Below are 24,743 nucleotides of genomic sequence, written 5' to 3' on the forward strand. Positions count from 1 at the left end.
TAAGGCAGAAGAGCAGAAAGGGCCAGGCAACTGGGGTTAAGTGATTTGTTCAGGGTCACACAACTAGGAAGTGACTGAGGTCAGATTTGAACCCCAGATCTCCATCTCCAGGCCTGGCTCTCTTTCCACTGAGCCACCAGGCTGCCCCTGTGTACATTTTCTTTAAAGAATTAATTCCTTAAACAGGATAGTGCTTTCTAAGGAAATTCTTCTTTTACTTAAAGAGAATGACCAATATTCAATCTAGGAACAATCTCTTGTTATTCATCTTATAATGGAATGTAAGCATTAAAGTATGCTATAAAGTCTATTATTGTTTCTATCATCACCATTATTATTATTATTTCTATTATTATCATTAGCATTCATCATTAGCATGTATTCCCTCTCTGATTTGCCAATACATGTGTTGTAAACCATTGGATAAAATGTAAGCTTCTTTTTATGTAAACCCTTACCTTCTGTCTTAGAAGTGCTACTAAGTATTAATTCCAAGGCAGAAGAGTGGTAAGGGCTAGACAACTGGGACTGAGTGACTTGCCCAGGATCTCACAGTTAGGAAGATTTTAACCCAGGTCTTCTGGTCTCCAGGTTTAGCTTTCTATCAGGGACCATTTTTAATCTTGTCTTTGAACAGCAATCAATCATGCAGCATTTATCAAGGTCCTGGTATGAGCTAAATTCTGGGCACACAAAAGGCAAAAATAAGAGTCATAAAAATAAGGGAAGCTTACATTCTTTCAGGGGAACAAAGGCAATCAGTAAGCAGACATTTATTAAGCCCTTACTATGTTCCATGATGCATCATGCATTTAGCAGGTTCCCTAATGCTTGTTGAACAAAACTGAATTGAAATGAATTTTATTGAGAGGTGGTTTGGCAGCCAAAGCCAAACACAAGTGCTTTCTACCCCTTCAACTGACAACATAAATAGGCAATGTGATAGGTGTATGCTGATAAATGTTTAACAGCTATTTCTCTCTGCCTCTTCAATCAGTGTGCTCACAGCACTCTTTTAAGTTCAATCTGAATTATTAATATTTTCTCTATTATTTTGTTGCCTTGACCATAAATCAACTCATGACTCATATGGCATTCAACATTTTCTAAAGTGTAAATGGTCTCACTAAAATTTTAACTGTCAGCGCTCTCATCTAAGCTGACTTCAGTACACACCTGAGTGTGCATATCTGATCAAAGACTACCAAAAAACCTAGACTTATACAAAGTGAAGCAAAGGGAAATGAGATAAACCGTGAATGACTTAACTATTATCAGAGATTCAAGGATCCAGGACCACTCTAAGAGACTCATGAGGGCAAAAGCAATCCACAAAGGCAGAGACAGAGTCTGAATGCAGATGGAAGTCTAGCATTCTTTATTTCCTCAATGAATTTTTTTTTTCTAGTGGAAGCAAAACACGTTTTGTTTCACAACATGACAAACATAGAAATATGTATTGTATGATAACATCTCTACAACCTATATTATATTACCTGCCTTCTTTGGGAGAGAGAAGAGCAGAAACTATAAAATGTCAGAAAATGATTATTAAAAATTGTATTAATATATAATTTGTAAAAAATAATTTTAATAAAAGGTCATATGTCTCTATGGGTGACACTCTGGTCTATGCTATCTAAAAACAATACTTTATAATAATGACATCAGTTTAAAATTTGTGAACTATTCCCTCTCAACTAATTTATGACTTTAAAGTGTCTTTTAACTCCAAAACTCAATCCAGTAAAGAATGTCATTTCTTTTCTTGGTACCTTTGAACTGATGTATTGATTAGCAATCTGAGCTCATCAGGTTGGAGTTTTACCAAGAAGGAAAGTCTTTGGATATAGACGGGAGCCATGCAAGCCCTTAATACTGTCCCTGGTATTGTCTCATGGCCTTCCATGTACTGTAGCTTTATTCCATTAAAAACTGAGAATGACAGAGAGAACGAAGCTAGTTCTGTACTATATTTCAGTTTTGGTATAGAACTAATGTGCTGATATTTCCTTGGAATTTTTAGAGCAACACCGTTGTTTGTACTATCAAAGGGTCCTGAGTTCAGAATTTATTTTAGCTGCAAACTGTACAAGTCACAGCATCCTTAATACCAGAGAAATGAGAAATCTCAAGTGTGCTTATGCAAAGTGTTGGGTTTCTAATGGGATTGATACAGGGGTGAGAAACAGATTATTTAGTCAAGTTTTGCACTGAGCTCTGACTTCCTGAGGTTTGAGGACCTTCATTCCAGTATAGGCAAGCAACCAGGGAGGACTTATTAACGCATTCCTGTGGTTTCTTGGGCATCGGTCCACTGCTTCAGAACCCCATTTGGGTGAATTGACTACATAAACTAAGAGCATATGGACCAAATCTTTCAAAATGTAGATGTATGATGGAGATTTTTTTTTAGTGATTTTCTAAAGGTTGCTGAAAGACAGCTTGAGATGTTTGCAAATATGAAATAACCACCAGGTTGGCCCATCTTGAGAAATGATGTAGTCAGTTGTTCTACAAACATTATGACATCCTCATATTATTCTGTGGTTAAGATAGTAATTCATGTCATCACTATTGACAATATATAAGCAGTTAGGAATAAAGCTAAATACTTCAACATGGAATGGGGGAAGAGATTCCAGGGAAGTAATGTTTTTTTCTAATTTAACTTTTCCCCAAATGCCATAAAAGAATGAATTTATCCCTGCCCCAATGCCAAGAATTTGCTTTGGGCTCAACACAAGTCTCACATCTTCTAATGCCTCTGAGTTGTAAATCATATGCTATAATGATGTTTTTGTTACAAAACTCAAGGCATGGTTCTGTTTTACTTTTATGACTACATTTTCATATAAAGGCACATTAAAAATATTGATTCTCTATTCGATTGTCTCATCATGAAGAAGAGTTGATCCAGGTCCTTGAAAGCTATGCTAGTAGAGTTGAAAAGCTTACTGGTCCTCCTACCTGTAAAATCTTTAAGGGTGGTCCTGAATAGTGACTGGGAGTGTCATTTGAAGAGGAGCCTTGCTGTATTCATAAAGAATTACTCTAAGAATGTTGGCTGCCATGTCATAACATATATCCATATAAGCCACAGTAAATCATAAATTCATTTACTAAGGTGTGGAGAGGTTGTAGTCTGTGCCAGAAGATGGAGGATCCATGCCATTGAAATCACAGATCCTTTGAAGTATTAAAAAAGACATTAATGTCAATACACAAGCTTGGGAACATTTCCAATAGAAGATATGACATCATAGCATCTAAGGGTTGTGAAGGAACTTAAAGGCCATCTAATCTAGTTCACACCAGGATGAATGAATTTCTTCTACAAAATCTATAATGAGACCACGTGGCATAGTTGTTAGTGTCCTGAACCTGGAGTTAGGAGGATCTGAGTTAGTATCTTAACTATGACATTTATATTCTATATGACCATGGGAATTTTATATAAAATTTCCTCATCTATAGCATAAGGATAACAATAACTATAGCACCAACCTCAATAACCCTCTTGTGAGAATTAAATGAGATAATGTACACATGGCACTTTGGACATTTTAAAGCACTATTTAATATAAATTATTATTAAATATTCATCTAGACTCTACTTCAAAACTTCTAGTGATAATCTAGCTCTACTTCAATATTTCTAGTGACAAAGAATCCACGACCTTCCAGGACATGACATCTATTCAGATAGTTCTATGTGTTGGAAAGATGTATTTTAAAATTAAGTCAAAGTTATTAATTTTCACCCAATGTTCTTATTCACTCCTCTGGGCCTTTCAATCATGAGATGAGACTAGACTTTGTCCGTGATTGTGTACCAGTCTTTTCTAGAAAGCTTTTCTATAAAGCTAATAATAATAATAAGAGCTTTACACATATTATCTAATTTGATATTCACAATAATCCTGGGATAGAAATGCTATTATCACTCCCATTTTAGAGTTGAGAAAACTGAGGTAGACAGCATGACTTGCCCAGAATCACATAGTTAGTAAGTGCCTGATACCATATTTAAATTTATGTCTTTCTGACCTCTGGCAATTGAAATCTCATTACAACGCTCAGATATTTCTTCTGGAACTATCCACAACTTGCTTTCAATTTCCTCCTAGGATGAAAAGAGATATAATAAAAATCTTTTGCAATACATTCAACCCAGCACAAGCATCTTAGCAAGGCCTACTAGCCTCCCTGAGTTGCCAAAGTCTGGCTTCAGTTCTCTATGAGCTTTCCATACCATAAGATTGTTTGGAAGGGACCTTGGAGGATAAGCAACATTTCTCTGACAATGAATCTCAGTTTAAATCTTGTCTGCCTAGTTTTGAGCTGGAAGGAAACAATTTCATTTAAACATTCAGTGGAATAAAAGACAAGCTTACACCTATTTCATTCAACATGGGAATTTATAAAAACCAAGTTTAAATAAAAGGTTAAAGCAAAGTAAAATTCAACCCTACAAATTATATGAGCAAAACTTAAAAAAAAAAAAATCAGCCTGGTTTCAGGGGATAACACTGACATTCTATGTCCCCCTTGGTCATTAACTTTTATTCTAGAACTTGAATGTAAGCAACTTGACGGCAAATACCATGTTTTAGACTTTTTTCCTGGTGTCTTCTCCACCCTACCAGATACCATCAAACATTGTGTAAACTTTCAAATAAACACTACTGGTTATACTTTTAAAATCTTAGCAAAAAAACCCCCAAACCTTATTGAAACAATGAACAACTTTAGCAAAGTTGTAGGGTATTACATAAACCTCCACAAATCATCAGCATTTCTCTATCTCACCAATAAAGACCTAAAACAAGAGATATTAAAAATATCTATAGACAATGTAAGATGCCTGCGAGTCCACCTGCCAAGATAAATGCAGGAACTATATAATAACAACTACAAAAAACTTTTCACAGAAATAAAATCAGATCAAAACATTTGGGAAAAAATTAATTGCTAATGGAATATAATATAGTAAAAAAGAGAATTCTACCTAAATTAATTTACCTATACAGTACCACATCAATCAAATTAACCAAAACTTATTTAATAGTGCTAGAAAAAAAATAAAATTAATAAAATTCATCTGGAAGAACAAAAGACCAAGAATATCATGGGAATTAATAAAAACATATGAAGCACAGTGGCTTTGATTCAATGGATTTCAAACTATATTATAAAGCAGCAACCACTGAAACAATCTGGTACCAACTAATAGAGTAGTGGATCAATGAAATAGATTAGCCACTCAATATATATTACTAAATGACCACAGTAACATAGTATTTAACAACCCCAAATCCAAACTTTTGGAACAACTCACTATTCAACAAGAACTGCTAGGAAAACTGAAAAACAATATGGCAGGCAGTATGCAAAGACCCATCACCTCAAACTACATACATATATGATTTGGAATCCTAAACAAATTCAAGGTGTATAGAACAGTTTACCTATCAGATCTATGGAAAAGGTAAGAATATGTGTTCAAATAAGGCCCAGAAAATAACGAGATATAAAATAAATAACTTTGACTATATTGAATTAAAAGTTTTTGAACAAACAAAAACACTGCAACCAATATTATAAAGGAAACAACAAACTGAGGAAAATTTCAGAGCAGGTATCTCTAACAAAGGCCTCATTTCTCAAATATGTAGAGAACTGAGTCAGATTTAAAAGAATACAAAGCATTCTCCAAATGATAAGTGGTCAAAAGATATAAACAGGCAATTCTCCAAATAAAGAAATTTAAACTATCTTTAGTGATATGAAAAAAGTGCTCCAAATCACTATTAATTAGAGAAATGTAAATTAAAACAACTCTGAGACACCACTTCATACCAATCAGACTAGCTAATATGACCAAAAAGAAAAATGATAAATGTTGGAGGGGATGTGGAAAAAATGAGATACTAATATTCTGTTGGTAGAGCTGTAAACAGACACAAACATTCTGGAGAGCAATTGTGAACCTGAGGTCCATCCAACTGTGCATATCTTTTGACCCAGTAGTATGACTCCTAGGTTTGTATCTCAAAGAGATCAAAGATAGGTGAAAAAGGACCTACTTATCCAAAAACATTTATAGCAGTTTTTCTTTTGTAGCAGCAGAAAAGAACTAGAAACTGAAGGGCTGCTTATCCATTGGGAAGTGGCTGAAAAAGTTGTTGTATATGGATGCAATGGCATACTATTGCACCATAATAAATGATGAGCAAGATGATCACAAAAAATCCTTGAAAGTTTGTATGAAGTGATGCAAAGTGAAATGAACAGAACCAGGAGGACATTGTACAAGTAACATTAATAATGTATGATTATCAACTGAGAATTACTTAAGTATTTTTAAGAAGGCAAGGATCCAGGACAGCTCCAAGGAACTCATGATCAAAAAGCCTGTCCACTGCTACACAAGGAATTGATGGAATCTGAATGCAGATTGCAATATGCCATTCTTCACTCTATTTTCTCCACAAATTTTTCTCTAGTGGAAGCAATATGTTTTCTTTTACAACATGACAAACATGGAAATATGCATTGTATAACACATACAACCTACCTGCCATCTTAGGGAAGTGGAAGAAGTGGGACAGTGGGAGAGAAAGAACATGGATCACAAAATACCAGAAAATGATTGCTGAAAATTGTACCAACATGTAGGATAGAAAAAAGGTGAAAAAATGAAAAAGTTATTGGTTGACTGCCTGATTAATAAACTTTACTTTTTAAGTTTCCCATATGCCCACTTTTTCTCATTATATGCACAAATATGAGAGAAAAGAATGCTAGTCTCTCTGAATCACAAATCCCAAGATTCCAGGCAGTTCTCATTACCTCATGGGCCTTGGGTCTTCCCTTGGGTCTTCCCTTAGCACTTCCTTTATGAGGGCATGCTCAGGATTTTTTCAGGGTTGTTCATCTACCTTTGGTATCCACCTTTCACCCAATTCTCACCTGTGGTTCCAAGAAGCTATACTATGTGCAGAGCCCTCACTCAAGTAAAACCATTTTAGCAGCTAAGCTAAACTAGGTTGAGGGTAACCTCATCAGTGAGTTAGAGGATTTTCTACCCTAAGCACATGAAAACTTCTTTGGGTGAAAATGGGCAAATGAGAATAATTTGTTCCAATGGCCATGAAGGTGGCTGAAGTAGGTTCTGTGAAGTAGCTTGGTCAGAAATTGAAGACACCACCAAGGTCATCTGCTACAGCAGTTATGAAACTGACACTGGGGGTAGGTAGTACTACACTTTATATAAGGATTACTCATTTTATGAAAGGAATGCCTGACAGAGCTTAATATAGTAAAAGACTTACCAGCTAAACTGAAACACAACTTTTCTGGAACATGTTTATTGCATACATAGAGTATAATAACACTTGTTCCTTCTCTATTCGTTTCCTTTTTTCCACTTCCCTCCTGATAATTTCTATCAGTAAATACTTTAGGTGAAAGAACATTGAGCCATAAATAGTTCAACAAAGCTTCTACTTGAACCCCAGCTCTCCTGACTTTGAAGTAGATGCACTTTCAGCTACTCTATTTATTCTCTTGTTAACTTCTGAAGAAAGTAGAAAAAGCAACTGATATGCTCCCATTGTGACAGAGGCTGGCACATAAAGAAAACATGCCAGGATGATCACCTAGATGAGGGGAGGAGCCCCAAGGGGATGGAATCTTGAGGAGGAGAAGATTCTGTCTGAAGATCAGTTGGTCTCTCAGTCTAGAGAAGCAGAAGTGAGAAGGCAGAATACGACTTTCTCCTGAGGGTTATCCACTTTTTCCTGCTTGTGACTGGAAATCTTTCCTCCCAGCACTTCCTAACTGAAGGGACTCACTGAAGAGAAACCCTGGGAAAAGGCATTTTGAATCTCTGTCAGACTTTACCTCAGCTCTTTTTGCCCTGGGTCTGAACCATGGCCAAGTGACCAAACCCAGGGTCAGCCAACCTGACTTTCTCTCAGGGGGCTCAGGCTGCCAAGGCCTGAGTTCCCCCCAAACTCGAGGAGGAAGGAAAAAGGGTTTTAGATAGAGACAGGGACCCCCTTTCCCCACTTTCCTTTCCCATTCTTTCCCTGTTGGTTATTCCTTGGTATTTCCCTGATTGAGTTGACATTAAAGAAATTATATTTTCCCTAAGCTGTGAATCAAGTGTGAGTGAACAAGGGGAACAAGTTGTGGATAGTTTCAGAAGAAATATCATAGTACTGTCATATAGTGCATATTTAATAAATGTTTATTTTCTTCTTTCTTTTCATTTTCCAGATTTCATTATAATAGTTACATAAAAAATGACCTTTTAAACTTCTGATTCCTACATCTATTTCCCTGGCCACATGATACTGAAATGGGCCATGTATTTTCTTCTTCCCCTTTCATATTTAAAATTCATGTCTCTATCTCCCTTTCCAAGTTTTTGACCCCAGAAGATTATTTACTGCAAGAGTTTAAATCCTTAAGGACTTAAGTTCATAAGGTAAACACCAGCCATCTTCTTGAACAAGTAACCACTATAAATAATTGGGTGGCAGGATTAAGCTCATAGGCAGTTTGGCACCTGGCAATAAATAGTCAACCATTAATTTGCATAACTATAGAGATAGTATAAAGTTGCCAGTTGGTTTGTGATCAATTAGCTCTATGTGTGTATGTGAATATGGTTGATGGTTCAAGACTCTCTGACTTTCCTGTTGTCATGCAGGACCTAGGAGAAGCATAGCAACAACTGACCCTTCAGTTCTCCTTCCAAAGAATTTCTGAGTATTTAGCTTTCCAGGTATTTGCATTAATGTTGGTATTTGATTTGGTTGGTTGATTAGTTTGTTGGATTCAGTTACTCTGATTTATCATTGGTTCCTGGTTTTTGTTTTTCATTGTGCATGGTAGGAGTGAAAACAGTCTATGGTAGCCTATGATGATCAAAGGTATGGCTGAGATTAACAAATTATATATTACATCAACACAAGCTAAAGAAAGGAAAGAGAAAAGAACCAAAGAGGAGAGGAAAGCAGTCTAGCATTAAAGGTTGTAGTCCTGAAAGGTGCCTCAAATATCATCTAGGAATTCTTAGCCATTTTTGCATCATGGACATCTTGAGAGTTAGATGAAGTCTATAGACTGCTTATCAGAATAATTCTTTCAAATGTATAATGCAAACATGCAAGGTCACAAAGAAACTATTAAAATATAATTAACCTTATTACTTTATTTTTTAAAAAGTCATAGACTTCAGGTTAAGAACCATTGATCTGGTCTAGTTTTCATTCATTCATTTTTATTAGAGGTACCTAGGTGATACAGTGGATAGGGTACTGGGTCTGGATCAGGAAGAAATGAGTTCAAATTTATCCATAAATGTCTTCAAGCTACGTTACCCTGGGCGAGTCATTTAACCTTTGCCTGATTCAGCTTCTTCAACTATAAAAGAGGGATAATAATAATAACTTCTTCCGAGGATTGCTATGGGAATCAAATGAGATAATTATTTTCAAACCCCTTGGTACACTGCTGGGCACTTATATTCTTATTCCTTCCTTTTATTTCACAGTTGAGAAAACTGAGGCCCAGAAAAGACAGATAACTTGAAAGGATAGAAAACTTTCTTCTTAGATAGTAAGTAATAGAGATTCCACTGAAACCCTGGTTCAGCTTCAAATCCAGAATTCTTTTCACGATAACACATTGTGAATGAGGTCGAAAGTGCTAGATCTTAAGGTAGAACTGATTATTAATGGCATTCTCAATCAATCCTTGTAATGTTTGCATTCAGAGACCTGTCCAACAATATCCCAGCAGTCAGTTATTTCCTTTGTAAACTAGGCTGGCAATCTGAGATGAGCAGGATGAAGCAAGCCTTAAAATTCCTGAGGGCTTGTTCCCAGCTAGGGTAAGAAACCAACTCATCTGGTTCTGAAGAATTCTGGAAGTGAGAGCAAACACGCATCAACAAAGTGAATATACACTGAACCCACCTTTTCACCCACTTTCCTTAGGTGTGGGTTCATTTTTGGTGACTGGTTTTGGGACTTGGTCTTAGCACTTCTCAACTGGCTTACCTCACTTGCTGCTAGTGACTGGGGAGGTCACTTTTCTTTAAGATACCAAACAGGACCTGAATGAGCTGAAAATTATAGGGCTCCATTCCACAAAGTGGGTTGAGAGTTGTGTTTATTTTCAGATTTGGGCTTTAGGGTTGAGTTAAAAATGAATAGACCTTTAGGTCAAAGTGACTCTTTTCTTGGGGTTCACAGTTAAAGAACTTCCTACCCAAGCATCCTCCCTGTGGCAGGCAAACTAATTACTAGCCATCAGTGAGTTTGATCCAATGGCTTATTTGAACCAAGTGGGTGTAGCAGCATATTATGCCCAGGGACTGACAGTACTGAAGTTGAAGATCACACAGAAAGAACATCAGAAATCTCTGCTATGTGTGATTTGGGCAAGTCATTTCACTTCTCAATGAATGCCCCCACATCACTCTCTAAGACCATATGCTATGGAACAGTGGCTGCTCTGGATTGGAAAAGAGAATCTTCTTAGAAAATCACAGGTCTAGATCAATCAAATCTCATTATATTTGACATTTATTTGATTGTTTAATCATTGTGTAAACATTTTTAGGTATATAATGTGTAGTGAACACTGTGTTAGTTGGCAGAAAGATACAAACTATATGTAAGATACATTCCTTGCTTTCACAAAACTTACAATTTAGACAAGGAATGTGGCAAAATGTCAATAACTGAAATGGCCAATATTACATGAGGAATTCACTCAAGAGTTTCAAGACATGGTGTTGTATGAGATAATATCTGAAGATAGGATCATTACTATCAGTGGGAATCAAAAGAACTTTTCTGGAATAAGTGGTATCTGAGCTGGTCTTTAAATAATGCAGAGGGCAGCTAGGTGACTCAGTGGATAGAGAGCCAGACCTGGAGTTGGAAGTCCTGAGTTCAAATATGACCTGAGACATTTAATAGTTGTGTGACCCTGGACAAGTCACTTAGCCCTTACCTTTATTTTACCTTAGAACCAATATTTAGTATCAATTCTAAGACAGAAAGTAAGGGTAAAAAAAGAGATGAGGAAACATTCAAAAAGAGAAAAGAAAGTTATTCCAGGCACAAGCTAGAGTATAAGTAGGACTGCTAAAATGGTTTGTCCATCTTGAACCTAGATTAAAGAGGCCATTCCTCTAAATGGCTGACACAGAGTAAGTTGTTTTTTTTTAAACCCATACCTTCTGTCTTAGAATCAATACTGGGTATTGGTTCCAAGGCAGAAGAGTGGTAAGGGCTAGGCAATGGGGGTTAAGTGACTTGCCCAGCGTCACACAGCTAGGAAGTGTCTGAGGCCAGATTTGAACCTCCCATCTCTGCACCTGACCCTCATTCCACTGAGCCACCCAAGTTTTTAATAAATGATATTTGACTAGCTGACTGATTTATTTACTGTCCAAGGAAGAGCAAGTTAAGAAACACTAGAGTAAGAAACAATAGTTACATGCCATATGTTGATGTGAGGAGAAAAAATTTCATATCTAAGGGATAGATAATTGTCCATTTTTGTTTAGAACTCATGAAACAGAATGATTTGAAAAAAGGGCAGGAAAGAAATAGGATGGATAGAAAGATAAATTAAAGTACTTTAATTTTTATATTTTATTTTACCAACTACATGTGATAAATTTTCACATAAGTTTACCCAAGTTATATAATCCAAATTGCCTCTCTCCCTTCCTTTCCTCTCCTTTCCCCTAGATGGCAAGCAGTTTGATCTGGGTTATACATGTATCATCATGCAAAACATATTTCCCTATTATTCATTTTTGTAAAAGAAAGATCATAATAAAAACCCAAATAAATTAAAGTTAAATGCTTTGCTCTGCATTCTGACTCCAACAGTTCTTTCTCTGGGGCTGGATAGCATTCTTTCAAACAAAACATTCTGAAACTTTTTTTCTATGCCAGACACTGTGCTAAGTGCTAAAGATATAAATGGGAGCAAAATGAAAGATTGCCCCTGCCCTCAAAAAACTTACAGTCTATTCATGTAAGAGAGAAAACAAACAAACAAACAACAAAAAAATAAGAGCTGAAAAGTGGTAGAGACCTACCCATGTTAGGGCAAGGTTAAAAGGTAATCTGATGAGCCCTGGACTGAATCAGGTTAGCAGTGAGAAGTCTTCTAATTGAAGTTCTAGGGATAAACACACCAATCAGAGAAGGAGGCAGTGGAAGAAGCATCAACTGCCATACTGAGAAGGACAGAGGTCAAGAAGTTGTCTAAGAAGCATAAGATGAGCCAAGTTTGGAGACAGGGATGACATACTGTAGAGAACCATGATGACTTTATACTTTACCCAACAGGAAAGAATTGAAGATTTTTTTATCAGAGAAGTAACATGGTGTATTAGAGGGTTCCTTTTACTAGGTAGTTTAAGGTAACTAAAAGTGCTGGGCAAACACACTGAGAAATTAGGTAATAGGAAAGACAGAATTCTTTCCTCTCCTCCCCCCACCCAATTTTGCTATCTTTTTAGTTGAAGTCAAGCAGGGATTCAGAATTGGTAAGTTGAATAAAGCTTTAAACAGACAAATCACTCTCTATAATACTGGAAACAGGGATTTATTTTTAAAGGAAGGAAGGGTAAGAGAATTTACAGGAGAAAGGGAATTTAGGATTACCCTAATTTAATATAACTCTCAATAAAAATGAGTAAAGTTGTATAGTCTTTAAGAGGGATATTATTAGCAACTTTCAAAGATCTTCAGATCCAAACCCCAAATCTTTCAGGGAAAAACCAATAGCCAGAAAGGCAGAGATATCTCTTTATAGCTCCTTCTCCAAGGTCCAAGGAAAAAGAATAAGAAACAGTTAGTGACAGTTTGTTCAAACTGCCTTCCACCTGGTCACATTTTCCTTTGTACTTTTCCTTGATGGACAGATCTTCAAGCTTCCAATCATTGCACCTGCTTTGCAAGGGTTTTTTTAGCCTCAATCAATCCTTCACAAAATCCCCCTTTAACTTCTTGGACAGAATGCAACTGGTATTGTGTATTAACGATGCTCACCTGTTAATTTTATCTTGAAGGATTCCTAAATGTATAAGACTTGACCTATACTATTTAAAAATATTCTACTCCCCCCCAATTAAAAAATCCTACTCTGTCTTAAGTATTCTGATTAACTATATCTATTTTAAGTTTGGGGTGTAGGAAAGTGGTTTAGGTCATAAAACTCTATACAGAAATATGCTTTTGAACATAATAGCAAACAAGGCAACAATTTAAACAATTTTTTACGATTTAACTTTCTTGTAACCTAAGGACTATAATTTGTTCTAAATAAAAGTTTCTATGAACAACAACTGTCACGAATATTATTATGTAGCTTAACTTACATTAATAATGCCATACATCTGTTCCTAAATCATCTAGGATTTTGAATAAATTCCCTATTTCTGTTAGTAATTAGAATATTAATAAATTATCCTAATCTTGTTACTCTGTTAGTCCATTAGTATTTACAAATGTACATAATCTTTATCTATACAGATTTTACATATGTACAGTTATAATTCAATATTGTGTATGATTTCTGTGTAAAATCATGCAGATAAGAAAATTCTTTTTCTTTGAATTTTCCACAGAAACTCACAAGTATTTCAGTATGAATTTTGTGTATGTGTATTACTCTGAAATGTCTTGTATACTTGCCTAGTCCATGAGATTCCTATCCACGTTGTGCTTATGTGAAGTTGTATATGTGTGTACCTATATGTGAAGTTAACATGTATGTCACATCTTTACATGACCTCATGACCATCAGTTCAAGATTTTAAAGTCTTTTCATGTCTTTGGTGTTGATTGTAGAAACATACATGTCTTGGGTTTTTCCTCTATGCAGCATACACATGTTATCTGTTGCCTCACCTTGATTGAAGTCCTGTGTTCTTTAACATATAGGAACATGCACACATGTAAGCTTTCCATTTGTGTGTATATAAGATTGATTTCTGTTTCCTTGTGCATGGTCATGCATGCATGTGTTTATGAATTGATTCTTCATTCATGGAAGTATGCTTTTCCATATGATAATCTTCATGTGTGGGTGTATGATATATGTTATACTGTATAAATTTTTCTCTGGATGTATGTTATGATTTTGAAATATTATGTTATCTTATATTCTTTGATGTTTGATATCAAAACGGAGTTTCCTTTGTATAGATTGCTTCTCTAAGATGTTTATATTAAGAGATTTTCTTGACTTTTGAGGTTTCTTGGAGATAGAATTTTGCTTTTAGCTTGTGGGTTTCTGTGTTCTTGTTAGTATAGATAGAATGACATATGATATAATGTATTTTATAGGTCATTTCTTCTTAGTCAAGTAACTTTATTTTATTTTCATTGTTGTTGCAAGCAGAGATCATTTTTCATTGGAGCTATGTCTGTTTGGGACTATTTCATCTTTACTTTTGCAGTGCTTGTTTCTGTTGTAACTTATACTCTCTTGTCTTTCCTTTATGTTAATATATGCATTGCTTTCATGTGTTTTCTCTTTGTTTTTTTTCATTCATAGCTTTCCATTTATAGGGTCTGCTGTTATATTGCTAGGGCTATTGTAGTTGATGCTATTTTATTCATCTTCATTGCTGGCAAGGTTATGGGTATAATGTAGTTTTACATTTGAATGTGACCACATTGTTGTTTCTTGTGAGATGTCTGAAACTATGAGGTAATATCTTCATAGTATACCCTCCCTCTCTTCCTCCCCCGGTAGAGATTTGTTTTTAGGATGAAGGTTGAGAGATATGGGTAACCTATTTCAGTTCTCATCTATAAATTCGTATTGAAGACTTTGATAATAGATTCATCCAATGTGGGTAGATTCTTCAATAGCATCCTAAGAGTTTACCATCCTCCATTACTGTGGTTTTTGTATTTGTCATAGTTATGAAGTTAGATTTTGTTACTAAAAACAGGCATTTTCTTGATGTGATTAAATTCCTTAATTGTTCTTTTGTCAGATTTTATACCTAGAACTAGTCTTTTGTTCTCACAAGGTTTGGTGTTGTATGTTACCCTGTGGAACTGAAACTAATACTGGTTTCATTCCTTCTCAACAGATGGTATTTTTCATGTTATGTAGTTGAAGTAAGAGAATAGATGTGAAATTGTATATCAGTCTCTCCTCCAGTTGGTTCTTTAATATGTTTCTTCCCATTCATAATCATGTCTGTATAGATAGATACTTCATCATCATCATTGTTATTCTCAAAGAATAATATATCCAACAATTCTTCATAACTATTAATTCCAGCAATGGCAAATAATTTCTCTACTTTCTCATAGCTTCTTCTGTCCTTCATGATATCATCATCATCATGATCTACATTAGATTTTGTTTGTTCTGGGTGTAGGTATTCACTTTGCTCATTTGTGTCTCACACATCACAATAAAAAAGCTTTAAAAATTCATATGGTTCTTGTTCTTCATCAGTATTTTGGTCCATTATTATTACATCATTTGGTATTGAATCATCTTGGTCTAAGTCTGATTCTCAATCACTGAATTCTATAATCTTTATGTTTTTCATTGGATTTTGTTCAGTGCTATGTAAACTTGTGTCAGATGTTGTTAACTCAGATTTTATGTGTTGATCTAACCCTATGTCACTGGTTTTTATCTTTCCTAATTCTGTTTCTAGTTGTTTCTCATTAATAAGCTCTAGAGTTGTGTTCTGTGATGATAAACTTGATGTTATGGAGTTAACGGCTTCTTGCAGATATGCAATGCTGTTACTAAAATTCACAGGTTCTACACTTTCTTCAGCCTCAAATTTTTGTTCATCTGACCTCTCTTTTGACTGTGTGGAGGTAGAAATCTTTCCCTCTATGATGTTATTCTTTGGGAATGGCTTTAGTACAGCTGCATTTTCCCCTAAATCACTGGGATGTGTGTAGTCATTATCTTTTCCAAATATATTCTGGCAGAGGCATAGAAAATAGATGGGATAGGAGGAAGGATATGGAGACAGTATAAATGAGAAGAAATGTGAGGAAGTGATTATATTAGTGTAAATGAATGATAATTTGTTCATGAAAAGAACATCTACATTCATTTGAAAAATAGTAATATGTGACTTGTGACATTTATTTAGTCTATAGAAGATTGCACTTATTATATGGATTTGCAACTCCCCTTGCAATAACTCAGCCAGGGTTCATGGTTCATAGCTTAGGAGTCATTGCCCTAGAGGGAGTTCCTTGTCTTATCTGAGGAACTATATCTAAGGAGCTGGCATTTTGTGGAGTCAGGGAGATCAATGCCAAAAAAACAAAGCAACACAATAAAAAATCCAAGGATAGGAAGTAGGGGAAAGGAGAGGTAGAACAATTCATCCAAAACTGAACTTGTTGAGGGCTTGTAATGTTCACATTGCAATAGACAAAAGATTAATAATTTTTCCTTCTCAGATTTCTATTTTGTTTTTCTTTTCCTGCAGTAAGACTTCCCCCCGTGTGATTAGAGAGGCAACTTGTTGAAATTAAAAATTATAAAATGGTGAACTTAGAATAAGGCAATGGAATTTGAATCTTAACTCTGCCAGTTACTAATTGTGTGACCTTGAAGAAGTCACTTTATCCTTTCTGAGGTTCCTTCCAGATGCCTTCTTTGTCTATGACACCATTATAAATATCTGATTTACAGGTCATATGAAAAAAAAATGTTCCAAAGCTGGATTAATTAGAGAAATGCAGATTAAAATAAATTGAGATACTACTTTTATTTATCAGGTGAGCTAAGATGACAAAAAAGGGAAAATGAGAAATGTTGGAGAGGATGTTGGAAAATTGGGACATTAATACACTGTAGTAGAGGTATGATTTATTTTTCTAGAAAGCAATTTGGAACCATGCCCCAAAGTCCATTAAACTGTGAATACCTTTTGACCCAGAAATACTATTACTAGTATGTGTCACAAAGAGATCAAAGGTAGGCAGAAAGGACCTATGTTTTCAAAGATATTGCTAGTCACTCTTTTTGTGATAGTAAAGATTTGGAAACCAAAGGGATGTGCATTGAGAAATGGCTGAATAAGTTGTGGTATATGATTATAAGGGAATGCTCTTATGCCATAATAAATGACCAACAGGATGATCTCCCAAGAACCTAGAAAGACATATAAAGCAATGAAAAGTGAAGTGAGCAGAACCAGGAGAACTTTGTACATAGTAACAGCAATGATGTATGGTGATCAATTGTGAATAATTTAATGATTATCCTCAATGCAAGGATCCAAGGCAACTCCAAGAGATTCATGACAAAAAAGCTATCTACTACCATAGGAAAAAAAACAAAACTGATGGAGTCTGAGGGCAGATTGAAACATACCATTTATCATTTTATCTTCTTCATGAGTTTTTTCTAATATAAATGATATGTATCTTCTTTCACGATATGATGAATATGGAATATGCATGATGACACATGAATAATTTCTGTCATATTACCTGACATCTCAGGGAGGGGTAAGGAAAGGGAGGGAGATAACATGGTTTGCAAAATATCAGAAATTGATTCTTTAAAATTGTATTAATGTGTAAAAAATTAAAATTTAAAAAAGAAGCTATAAACTTGGCTCCTTCTGACAAGCAAGGGATACGTTATGAGGTGACTTTTGACAATTATGTCACCTTTCCTGTCTGTTAAATGTTCTTAATGCTGATCTACAGAGCCTTATCAATTTAGAGCTGAAAGGAACCTCCAAGCCCCAAATCTCTTGTGTTACAGATGAGCAAACAGGCTAATAGCGGTTAAGTGGCTTGTCCAGGGTCACACAGTTAGGAAGTGTTAGGGTGAGGAGGAATGCAATGGGATTAAAGAATGATTGGTTTTGATAGAGAGGACTTTAGACTATTTAATCCAATATTTTCATTTAACTGAGGTCCAGGGTTTCAAAAGTAATAAATAGTGGAAATAAGGCATCTTGTTCTTGTACCCCTTACATATTTTATTTAAAATCCATAAAAACCCTATGAGGCGTGTGCTACTGAAATTAGTGTTCCTCACTTTAGGCAGGAAGAAAAGGGAGGGTAAATTACTTGCTTGGAGTCACACAATTAGTAAACAATAGAGGCAGGACTCAGCCATGTCCTAAATTCAAATTGAAAACCCTTTTCACTATACTATTCTGCCTTTCTATGGCTTTATTATCTCCGAACTTCTCATTTGCCCTGTCACTCCATCATTGTAGGAAATGTATATCACAAAAAAAAACTAGATAGTAAAAAAGAACCAGGTTTATGGCTTCTTGATTGGCCCATACTCATCTTCTTCCCTGTGGCTTAGCCTTCTTCCCATTTTACTTACTAGAATAGAGCACCAGGACTGGAGACAGGAAGATTTAAGTTCAAATTTGACTTAAGACACTTACTAGCTGGGTGGCTCTGGGCAAGTCACTTAATGTCTCTTCATCTCAGTTTCCTCAACTGTAAAATGGGGATAAGCACACCTACCTGAAAGGGATGTTATGAGGATCAAATGACACAATTATCGTAAAGTTTTTAGCATATTGCCTGGAAAGTCATAGGTATTATAGCAGCATTGGGTGGCTAAATTAGACATAGCACTAAGAAGAAGTCTTCTTCACCCTGAGGCTGATGGCCAAGTGAAGTTCTGGGAGTCAGAGAAGACCATCTACCAAACTATAATGGTTTGTGATCCCATTCATTGGGAAAGCATCCACAGTAAAACCGTAGATTTTTGAAGCAAGGAAAGTAAATAGTCCATAAGCAAATAGGTAAAAGAAGAAAAATAACAAACTACAACAACCTATTTGATCATTTGGGAGATTTTGAACATCTCCTTTAATTATTTCTTTGGAATAATTTAGGTATATGTCTTCCTGAAGACAGGAGGGTGAGCTAAAAAGCCTCTCAAAGTCTTTACAAATCTAACAAGTGGTTACTTGCTTGTGTCTTGGGGACTTGGCAGAGACAATGCCATTTAGTGGATAGATAATTACCTAGAAGCCAAGAATTCAAGTACTCATTTTGATACATTCTGGTTGTGTGACCTTGGGTAAGTCACTTAACTTATCATATTCTCTGCAGCTTCCTATAATAGTTTCTTCCAAAGAAATCTTCATATCAGCTCACTGAGGTACAAAGTGCCACTATGTACTAGTTATTGCTCTGATGGACCAGAAAAAGGAGTTTTGCTAGTCATCTAAAGGGCATGGGATAGAAAATAAATAGCCCACAAAGGCATCTATATACTCTGTTGTTTGTTTGTTTTTTTTCTCAAGTGAGTGGTGGGTGGGTCTGGATTGATGTATTGATTCCAATATGAGAGAGAGAGAGAGAGAGAGAGAGAGAGAGAGAGAGAGAGAGAGAGAGAGAGAGAGAGAGAGATTAGTAAGTGCTTACTGTACCCTTAGGAAGAGGGAGTTTCCTCACTGGAAGTTCCTAAAACCAGTGAAAATATAGGTCCAGTTTCTATATGTATCCTTTGAGATTTGAGTTACACCATTGGGAGGGAAATTGGAAAGAATCAGTCGCTTTATATCCATGAGATAAGGTTGATGTGGTTGCCCTGGTCCAAGAGCTAGCCACACCAGTCTTTTCCTGTTTTTTAAAATAGTTTGTTCAGCTGTGTTCTCCAGGCATTTAAGTCAACACTGCACAGTGGTCTGTTGAAGTCATTTATGACGAGACTCTTTGTACTGTCTGTCCCAAGGCTAGAAAGGAATGTATTTGTGGAATTCTTGAATCTAACCAGAAGAGGAAGGTGGAAACAGGTAAATCAGTCATTTGGGGAAAGTTGGGGGTGAGAAAGTGAGTATCAGAACATAAAATAGGAACCAAAAGGTCATAGAATCACAGATTTAGAGTTGGAAGGGATCATTGAGGTCACTGAATTTACCCCTTTCACTTAACAGAAAAGAAATTGAGACCCAGATAGGTTAAGTAAGTTGCCCAGAGCCTCAGAACTGGTGAGGGTCTGAGATAGGATTTGAGGAACTCATAGGAGATTGTTCTTGTATGGGGAAAGGAGAATCAAAAGTCAGTGGTGAATTAATTATTTCCCTAAACCAAGTTTTCAAATTATAATTTGGAGACCCTTAGTCATCTCTGAAGCCCTTTCAAGGAGTCCACAAGGCCAAAATTATTTTTGTAATAATACAAAGATGTTTTCATTGATAATATGATAACAGTTGATAGCTATAATCAACATTTTAAAAGCTCTTTGAGAGGTCTTTAATATTTTTTAGAAGTTGTATAAAGGATCTTAAGACAAAAAAAATGAGATCTGCTCTAAACCATAATGAAACTAATCTTGATCAAAGTATCTCAATCTATCTTATCTATCTTATCTATCTATCTATCTATCTATCTATCTATCTATCTATCTATCTATCTATCTATCTATCTGCAAGCTTTAAAATGTTTTATAATTATCAGTTAATATTATTGTAAACATATGTAGTATAAAAGTGTGCATATGTATATGTGTCTATATATTAATACACAATATGATATAGACCTATATCTGCTATCTACATATACCTATGTTTATAATATTGATACATGCACATAAAATATGTGTACACATATATACACATACTATATGTGACACATAAATATATACATGTGTATGTACTTATGGAGATACACATGCATGTATGCTATAACATGTAAATACAATATGCATCACACAATTCCTATCATATATGCATGACCATGCTTGTACACATATGTACATATATGTATGTACCCATACATGTCTGTATATATAAAATACCACATATAAAATAAAATAGAAATATTTTATATTCATATATAACATTTATATAAATAAATAGATGAATGAATGAATGAACAAACAAACAAATAAATAATAAACAAGAGAATAAATAAATGAATGAATGAATGAATGAATGAATGAATGAATAAAGCTGAGAGAGGGAAGAGGGAGAGGGGCTTTCCTGACAAGAACATTAGAAGGGAAAAGGCTGGATTTTACAAGTAATATACTAAAGCTGACTACATATTTACTACCACATGTTTGACTAAAAGATACACAGAACGTAAATTTTTTACTTTGCTAGTTTTCTGTAAAAATGCATTTGACTCAACAGGACAAAATCCTTGGAAGAGATGTTAAAGTCTATGTGATACATGTCATCACTGACATGTGTAGCCATTTTCAATGACACATGGCCAAATGTGGGCTCAGTACACCTTGGGCCCGGAGCCACCCCGGGGAGCCATGCCCTGGCCCAACAGGGGGTTGGGGGGGGTTGGGGAGGGAGGGTTGCTCCATGAGCTGGCTGCGCAGGTAGGGGGCAGAAGTGGGCAGCACGCCAGTTGGCTGGGGTGTATGGAGGTCCCATGGGGGTGGGAAGGAGGAGCTCACATGGGCAGGCAGGCTGGCAGGCGATGTCCTGTGCCAACCATCTGGGGAGGGAGAGGTGGAACCAGGCCAGAGGAAGACTGAGCAGGGATCTGACCCACATGCAATGGAGTGCCTGGAACCCATTACCAGATACTTTTAACACCCTGAAAAATATAGCAATGGCCTTACTTACAATTTTTTCCTTTACATATTTTTGTGAGTCCTTATTCTCAGTATTAAGTAATATCAAAACCAACAAAAGACATTATATTGACAGATGAAGTTAATAGCGCTTGCTTGGGCTTGAAATGTACAAAATACCAACCTTCAACTGAAGATTTAGTCAATGAAATTCAGCAACAAAAAAGTCACTAATAGGCAGGTTAGTTAAAGAATTTCCCCTCCCTCTCACTTATCTTACTTCATGGCACCCCACGCAAGTTAAATAGTATCAAGACCAACAAAAGAAAATGACTGACAGATGAAAAAAAGTCATTAAGCAGGTAAGTTAAATAATTAGTTTTTGGTTTATTAAATAAAGTTATATATCACAATTATACATTTTTGTTATTTAAACTATAAATATTGCAAAATTATGATTTTTTTTTTCTCAAAGTGACACACCACCCAAGTTATGCTTGGTTTTTTGGCAAATTTTGACACACCAAGCTCAAAGGTTGCCCATCTCTGACCTATACAATCCTAAAGATTGTGGCTTACCCAAGATCACACAAGTAAAAAGAACCAGAGTAAAGATGAGAAACTAGGTCCTCTTACTCCAAAGTCAGTCCTCTTTCAGCAGTTACACACATTTCCTATCTATTACCGAATACTTTCATTTTGTTTGACCTGAGAAAGTCATTTAACCTTCCTTGCCTCAATTTCCTCATCTGTAAAGTGATCTTGAAAAGGAAATGATGAATTACTCCAGTATCTTTGCCAAGAAACCCAAATGGGGTCACTAAGAATCAGCTACTCCTATAAAAAATCTCAACAACAAAATTGGTTTTTACTTATGATTCTCTTTGTGAAAGAAATATTAAAAATATGTGAGGCTTCAGAGTAGTCCTTTAACTATTTTGTCCTCTTTCTGGAAACTTGGTATAGTGGAAAGATCAGTGAACTATAGTAAGAAGAATCCTGGGCTCAAATCTTACCTCTTACATTTGTAAATTGTCCAATACTATTGTACTACACTGATTCTTCTCCTCTGTAACAGGGTTGCTTAATCTGAGATCAATGGATAGAATTAATTGTGTCTGTAAACTTGAGTGGAGGAAAAATACATTTATTTTCACTTATCTCTAATGGAAATAAAGCATATCTTTCAATTATGATGAAAAAGATACACAAAACTGCTATTATGGAAAGGGTCCATAGGCCAACAAGTATTTATTATGCAATTACTATATGCCCTGGGCCATTTATTATAGGCTTTCCAAAACCAAAGAGGATCTTATTGTTGTTCAGTATCACACTGAACCCATTTGGGCTTTTCTTGGCAAAGATGATACTGATTTGCCATTTTCTTCTCCAACTCATTTTACAGATGAGGAAACTGAAGCAAATAGGGTTAAGTGACTTGCTCAGGGTCACACAGTTAGTATCTGAGACCAGTCTTCCTGACTCTGGCTCTTTCATTCTATCTACTATGCACTACCTACCTACCCTAAAGGGGTCTAAGACACTCAGAAAAACTTAAAGTCCCCTTCCCTACAGGAATCCTCTAGTCTGGCCAAATTATTCTATGAATGGTTTCTCAAAAATAAATGCACACTCTTGCCTTTGTTTTGTGATTTTTTTTTGCCATATTTATCTTTGTAGCTATAGCAACTAGCTCAGCACTTGATGCAGACTGATTTTGACAGACATTTGTCTGTTGAATGATGAATTGTTGGATTGATCTTGTTTTCCCTATCTGAAATTGCCCTTCAATTTTCTCCCTGCCAGTGCAGATTCCACCCATTCAAGGCTTAGTCCAATTCCTGCCTACCACAAGGTCTTCCTGACCTCATCTAGAGCCTATGTTCATCATCTTTATCTTTATTCCTACTGTACTTCTTATTTTCACCAGTGTTGTCAGAATCAAACACTGTGATATTTCTATTTAGCACTCATATGAATGAATAAATGAACAGATTTATTAAGTGCCTGTTCATTGGCAGGTAAAAATACAAAAGGAAATTAATTGCTACCTTCAAGGAGCTTATTATTATCGTTAGAGGGAATTGATATGCAGGAAAGGACTCTTTTTTTTAGGTTTGGAAAGTAACAGGAATGACAAGTAAAGCAATATCCCCAAATATACTGCAAATTCCTAGAGGAAAAAGATGTTCTGTTCTTTTCTATTCATACCCCCACCCCTCCAAACCTACCCCTCTTATATTGGTTAGTTGGTTGTTGTTTTTTGTATTCAAAGAGGACCAAAATGACTTTATTGGGTGATATCTTTTGACTTGAGCATAAATTGGATTTCAAGGAGGCAGAGTTGCACAAAGCCATCAGCTTTACTCTCTCTTCCAGTCATCTAAGTCCAGTGGCATGACAAAAGACAGGATAGCTGGTGATGACCCAGGATTCAGTGGATGATCTTGACACCTCAGATGTCTAACCAAGCTCTAAGAGATAGCTCTATAGCATCTAATTCTTCTTATCCACTCATTCCACCAAGAAAGTCTTCACATGCCTGGTAAAGACATCCCTCTAACTCACCAACAGATTTGAGCACAGTATTATTGCACATAAGGGAACTTCAATGTATCAATCAATGCATAAATATAATTTTCGATCTTTGGGAATTCAGGAAATGATTATTGGTCATTCAATTTACTATCATCCCCTCCACCCCACCCCCACCTCCAGCTTTCATTAGGAATCGGAGAATACAGCTAAGACTAAACAACTGTTCTAATATTGCCTGTTCATAGTCTTACTTGGCTCAGTGTTAGAACAATTGTTTGCACCTAGCTGTAGTCCTATTGTTTGCAAAGCAGAATACTAAACATTGTATATATTTTAAAAAAATTAAACACCTATTGTCTTTGACAAGCTTATCTTCTTGTCTAGTTTTAGTCAACATGAAGTTTGAGAAAAATGGCAGTCATATAGAATAATACTCCCAATAAGAGCTCATAGTAAAATGACTTTAAGGATAAAAAGGAATTCTTTTGGAATAACAATGGAAGGTAAGTAGTAGTCATAATTTTATTCCCATTTTATAGATAGCAAAATTGAGGTTCTTTCCTCCTCTAAGCCTTTTTCTTTTCCCTAGAGTTTAGCAAAGGAGTAAAGTCTTGGCTTCTCTTTGTTTTCAT

The sequence above is a fragment of the Monodelphis domestica genome, chromosome 1 (assembly GCF_027887165.1).
Source record: "Monodelphis domestica isolate mMonDom1 chromosome 1, mMonDom1.pri, whole genome shotgun sequence".
NCBI lineage: Eukaryota > Metazoa > Chordata > Mammalia > Didelphimorphia > Didelphidae > Monodelphis > Monodelphis domestica.